Source organism: Nanorana parkeri, unplaced genomic scaffold, assembly GCF_000935625.1.
Source record: "Nanorana parkeri isolate BGI_ZX_2015 unplaced genomic scaffold, ASM93562v1 scaffold2998, whole genome shotgun sequence".
Taxonomy (NCBI): Eukaryota; Metazoa; Chordata; class Amphibia; order Anura; family Dicroglossidae; genus Nanorana; species Nanorana parkeri.
The window spans coordinates 3,523-9,246 of NW_017309266.1; positions in this window are offsets into that span (position 1 = coordinate 3,523).

Genomic DNA, 5,724 nt, shown 5'->3' on the forward strand with positions numbered 1-5,724 from the left:
TGGCCCTTGTTATCAATCCCACAACAATAAAACTTATCTCGCAGGTGCAATATTCTGTTATTTTGGCGTGGAATTGATATCTTCGTAGGGAGTAGCTCCAGGTCATCCTCAGATATCTGGAACTGATCCCAAAAGGAAATATCCTTTCGAAATTCCCGTAAACATGTCTGCAGAGCGATCCCAGCACTGACACCCCTGTGAAGTCTTCTCTTCATGCAGGCCAGTAGTCTGGTCCATCACGAATGGTTATATTGTTGTGTTTCGGTCCAGAAATGACAATTCTGCTCCACCTGACATTCAAAAATCGAATCCCATTTACTGAAGGAAGGAAGCAGCAAACAGTGCCATGTGATGTATTCCCGAGGACATACCCCCATCCGCAGAAGGATGGTAACTATATTGTTATAACTCTATGTTCTATTTTCTTGAGGTCTCTAGTAAACTGTTTTGGATCAGATGTGAGCGTTGTCTCTGAAGATACGGCAGGTGGCTGAGATGTCTTCAAGAGTTTGGCACATGAAGAAAAGAGGTGGTGAGAAGAAATCTCTTCCTTCTGCCTATCGAGGAGCCCTCAGTGATGTCCACAGCTGACCAAGGACTTCATTTGTAGCCACAGTTCCTTCCTAGTGATGTCTACATTATAGAGGAGCCAGACCCTCCCTACGAGTCATCCCAGACACACGGGGACATTCAGGGAAGATACTTAGAGGAGCAGGAAATACCAGTGAGGATCAGACTGGAGGAGGCTTGGGCTGTCTTCATTCTTTGTCAGTCTATTGATGTCTTGGACCCAGAGTAGAAGCGGATGATGGAGTGGCACCAACCTGCAGAGTCTCCATGTTAGATTGTGACAGTATGAGGACATCTTTCTACGTGGCAGATCATGGGACTGGATGGTGCAGTCACATAGCTGCTAGATGGCTATCATAGAGAATGGAGTAACCCCCTGCTGGTCCATGGACACCAGGCAAAGGGACCAGAGCTCTATATCAATAGATGGGGTATCATTGGTTGTAGTACTGTGAGATCCCATCCCAAACAAGGAACACATAGGCCGCCATCGACCTGAAATTGTGAAATGCCTGACTACCATACTGAGCCCAGACGATTCAACACTAAGAATAAGTATACACATGAGGAGTTCTGCCTTCACTTGCTGAACATTGCCAGGCCGAAGGGGCAGAGTGGACATTTACAATCCCTCCATGTGTCCTGTCTGATGGAGGAGGGGGAGGGGAGCGGTAAACAGTAAGTGTTCGCTTCCAGAGAACAGGCCATTGGGACACATTGCTGAGCGGAGTTCTCCTTTGTTATCTGACCCGAATGTCACTCTGATGTCATGGAATTCGCAGTCACATATAAAGTTTGGAATTATCAGAAATGTTTTACTCATTAACCGGCGGATGGAAAAGAAGCTGCCGCAGGTTAATTAACAACAAATGTGTAAGTGGCGGGATGAAAGGTCATGTCGGCGCATTGATGTCTCCCTGCATACCGGGCTGCAGACGTCTCTGACTTCTATGGACTGAATAGTGAGCTCACCCGCCGCATATGACTGCTGGCACAGAAGGGGTATATGTCCCAGGCCTCAACAGAGACTTGTCAGTAATGGGGGATGGGTATTTTACCAGCCAGAAGGTCTCTAATTCTGCCCAGCCTGCCTTGTGATCCAGGCACTCCTACCAGACAGCACAGCTAGGTGAAGAACACACCCCCAGCCTATGATTGGACAAGAGCAGCACACTGATGAGGTGCTCCCTGGCCTCTCCATCCTGTTGGGCTTATAATAGCAATGTAAAGCCCTGATTGGCTGAGAATGTTGCTCCTCCCACTCCCAGTATCCACAGCTGAAAATAAAGTCCTTATGGCAAATAATGATTTGCGTTGCTTAGTCTCTTCGCTGTCACACGTGTGCGCAAATCTGACAGTTACACTAGCAGTGCATTGTGGGGGCATTGGAGGAGAGTGTAGGAGATGGCTCGGGGAAAGCCTTGGAGGAGAGTGTAGGAGAAGGCTCTCGGAAGGCAATGGAAGAGAGTGTAGGAGAAGGCTCGGGGAAAGCCTTGGAGGAGAGTGTAGGAGAAGGCTCGGGGAAAGCATTGGAGGAGAGTGTAGGAGAAGGCTTGGGGAAAGCCTTGGAGGAGAGTGTAGGAGAAGGCTCGGGGAAAGCCTTGGAGGAGAGTGCAGGAGAAGGCTTGGGGAAGGATTGGAGGAGAGTGTAGGAGAAGGCTCGGGGAAAGATTGGAGGAGAGTGTAGGAGAAGACTCGGGGAAGGATTGGAGGAGAGTGTAGGAGAAGACTCGGGGAAAGCCTTGGAGGAGAGTGTAGGAAGAGGCTCGGGGAAAGCATTGGAGGAGAGTGTAGGACAAGGCTTGGGGAAAGCATTGGAGGAGAGTGTAGGAAGAGGCTCGGGGAAAGCATTGGAGGAGAGTGTAGGAGAAGGCTCTTGGAAAGATTGGAGGAGAGTGTAGGTGAATGCTCAGGGAAAGCATTGGAGGAGAGTGTAGGAGATGGCTCAGGGAAAGCATTGGAGGAGAGTGTAGGAGAAGGCTTGGGGAAAGCATTGGAGGAGAGTGTAGGAGATGGCTCGGGGAAAGCATTGGTGGAGAGTGTAGGAGAAGGCTCTGGGAAAGATTGGAGGAGAGTGTAGGAGAAGGCTCGGGGAAAGCATTGGAGGAGAGTGTAGGAGAAGGCTCGGGGAAAGCTTTGAGGAGAGTGTAGGAGAAGGCTTGGGGGAAGGCATTGGAGGAGAGTGTAGGAGAAGGCTCTGGGAAAGATTGGAGGAGAGTGTAGGAGAAGGCTCGGGGAAAGCATTGGAGGAGAGTGTAGGAGAAGGCTCTCGGAAAGCCTTGGAGGAGAGTGTAGGAGAAGGCTCGGGGAAAGCATTGGAGGAGAGTGTAGGAGAAGGCTCTGGGAAAGATTGGAGGAGAGTGTAGGAGAAGGCTCGGGGAAAGCATTGGAGGAGAGTGTAGGAGAAGGCTCTGGGAAAGATTGGAGGAGAGTGTAGGAGAAGGCTCGGGGAAAGCATTGGAGGAGAGTGTAGGAGAAGGCTCTGGGAAAGCATTGGAGGAGAGTGTAGGAGAAGGCTCGGGGAAAGCATTGGAGGAGAGTGTAGGAGAAGGCTCGGGGAAAGCATTGGAGGAGAGTGTAGGAGAAGGCTCGGGGAAAGCATTGGAGGAGAGTGTAGGAGAAGGCTCGGGGAAAGCATTGGAGGAGAGTGTAGGAGAAGGCTCTGGGAAAGATTGGAGGAGAGTGTAGGAGAAGGCTCGGGGAAAGCATTGGAGGAGAGTGTAGGAGAAGGCTCGGGGAAAGCATTGGAGGAGAGTGTAGGAGAAGGCTCGGGGAAAGCATTGGAGGAGAGTGTAGGAGAAGGCTCGGGGAAAGCATTGGCGGAGAGTGTAGGAGAAGGCTCTGGGAAAGATTGGAGGAGAGTGTAGGAGAAGGCTCGGGGAAATCATTGGAGGAGAGTGTAGGAGAAGGCTTGGGGAAAGCATTGGAGGAGAGTGTAGGAGAAGGCTCTCAGAAGGCATTGGAGGAGAGTGTAGGAGAAGGCTCTCGGAAGGCATTGGAGGAGAGTGTTAAGGAAGGCTCGGGGAACGCAGAGGTGAAAGTGGAGTTCTCCTTTATCTCTCTCTTATAATCTCCCATACACTGCAGAAACAAACAGGCCGTTTATGAGCAGATTGTCATAAAGATTGAGATCTCTAGAGGTGCCCTATTATCTCAGCTCCTGGTGGCTGCCAGATCAAGGCCATGCAGAGATATCCTGGCATGTGGTGTGCTGTCATCATACGTGCCGCATACCCCGGATCTTCACATGTCTATGCCAGAGAGATCATGTACAACAGATGTCTGATGCATGCAATCCATGGAGGGCCAGGGGCCCATTAGGTGGTCCATAGATACCACTGACGTGTAAACCATCCAGCCTATCACACCACCAACAAGCTTCTGCTCGGGAGTAACCAGCCGGGGCCCATTGTTCTATATTAGCTGCCACTGTAGGAGGCTCATAGATCCCCCCTCCAGGCAATACAGAGATCAAAAAGTTCATTCACTGTGCTTGTCACTCGTGTGAGCAGGCAGCGTGCGATCCCCTAGAGGCCTAAGGGCCCAGGGACCCCCCTCTGCTCCATGCTGACCCTAACCTATGACCTCTAGGTTCACCTTACTCTAATATGTGGAGACTAATGTGAGGTCAGTCCAGGCAGAGGCATGGTTGTATGTTACCAAAGGGGTCAGTCCAGGCAGAGGCATGGTTGTATGTTACCAAAGGGGTCAGTCCAGGCAGAGGCATGGTTGTATGTTACCAAAGGGGTCAGGCCAGGCAGAGGCATGGTTGTATGTTACCAAAGGGGTCAGTCCAGGCAGAGACATGGTTGTATGCTACCAAAGGGGTCGGTCCAGGCAGAGGCATGGTTGTATGTTACCAAAGGGGTCAGGCCAGGCAGAGGCATGGTTGTATGTTACCAAAGGGGTCAGTCCAGGCAGAGACATGGTTGTATGCTACCAAAGGGGTCAGGCCAGGCAGAGGCATGGTTGTATGTTACCAAAGGGGTCAGGCCAGGCAGAGGCATGGTTGTACGCTACCAAAGGGGTCAGTCCAGGCAGAGGCATGGTTGTACGCTACCAAAGGGGTCAGTCCAGGCAGAGACATGGTTGTATGCTACCATAGGTGTCAGTCCAGGCAGAGGCATGGTTGCATGCTACCAAAGGGGTCAGTCCAGGCAGAGACATGGTTGTACGCTACCAAAGGGGTCGGTCCAGGCAGAGCCATGGTTGTATGCTACCAAAGGGGTCAGTCCAGGCAGAGACATGGTTGTATGCTACCAAAGGGGTCAGTCCAGGCAGAGACATGGTTGTACGCTACCAAAGGGGTCAGGCTAGGCAGAGGCATGGTTGTATGTTACCAAAGGGGTCAGTCCAGGCAGAGACATGGTTGTATGCTACCAAAGGGGTCGGTCCAGGCAGAGGCATGGTTGTACGCTACCAAAGGGGTCAGTCCAGGCAGAGGCATGGTTGTACGCTACCAAAGGGGTCAGGCTAGGCAGAGGCATGGTTGTATGTTACCAAAGGGGTCAGTCCAGGCAGAGACATGGTTGTATGCTACCATAGGTGTCAGTCCAGGCAGAGGCATGGTTGCATGCTACCAAAGGGGTCAGTCCAGGCAGAGACATGGTTGTACGCTACCAAAGGGGTCGGTCCAGGCAGAGCCATGGTTGTATGCTACCAAAGGGGTCGGTCCAGGCAGAGACATGGTTGTATGCTACCAAAGGGGTCAGTCCAGGCAGAGACATGGTTGTATGCTACCAAAGGGGTCAGTCCAGGCAGAGACATGGTTGTACGCTACCAAAGGGGTCGGTCCAGGCAGAGGCATGGTTGTATGCTACCAAAGGGGTCAGTCCAGGCAGAGACATGGTTGTACGCTACCAAAGGGGTCGGTCCAGGCAGAGGCATGGTTGTATGTTACCAAAGGGGTCAAAGCAGAGATGTTCTATGTGTGGCCCCGTGTTGTATTACCGTGTACAATCTGAGGGCGGCAGCACCATTGGGGGTTCTGGACTACTGTCTGGCCATTGTGGGGTTCAGCCACCAGATGGCGGCAGCAGTGGCAGTGGCGTTGTACTGAATGTATTGTTCAGGTTGCGCAATCTTCAGAAATCAATATAAAACCTCTTACGTGTAATGAAGCCCCAGGAGAGGAAGGGGGGCGGGGACAGGATC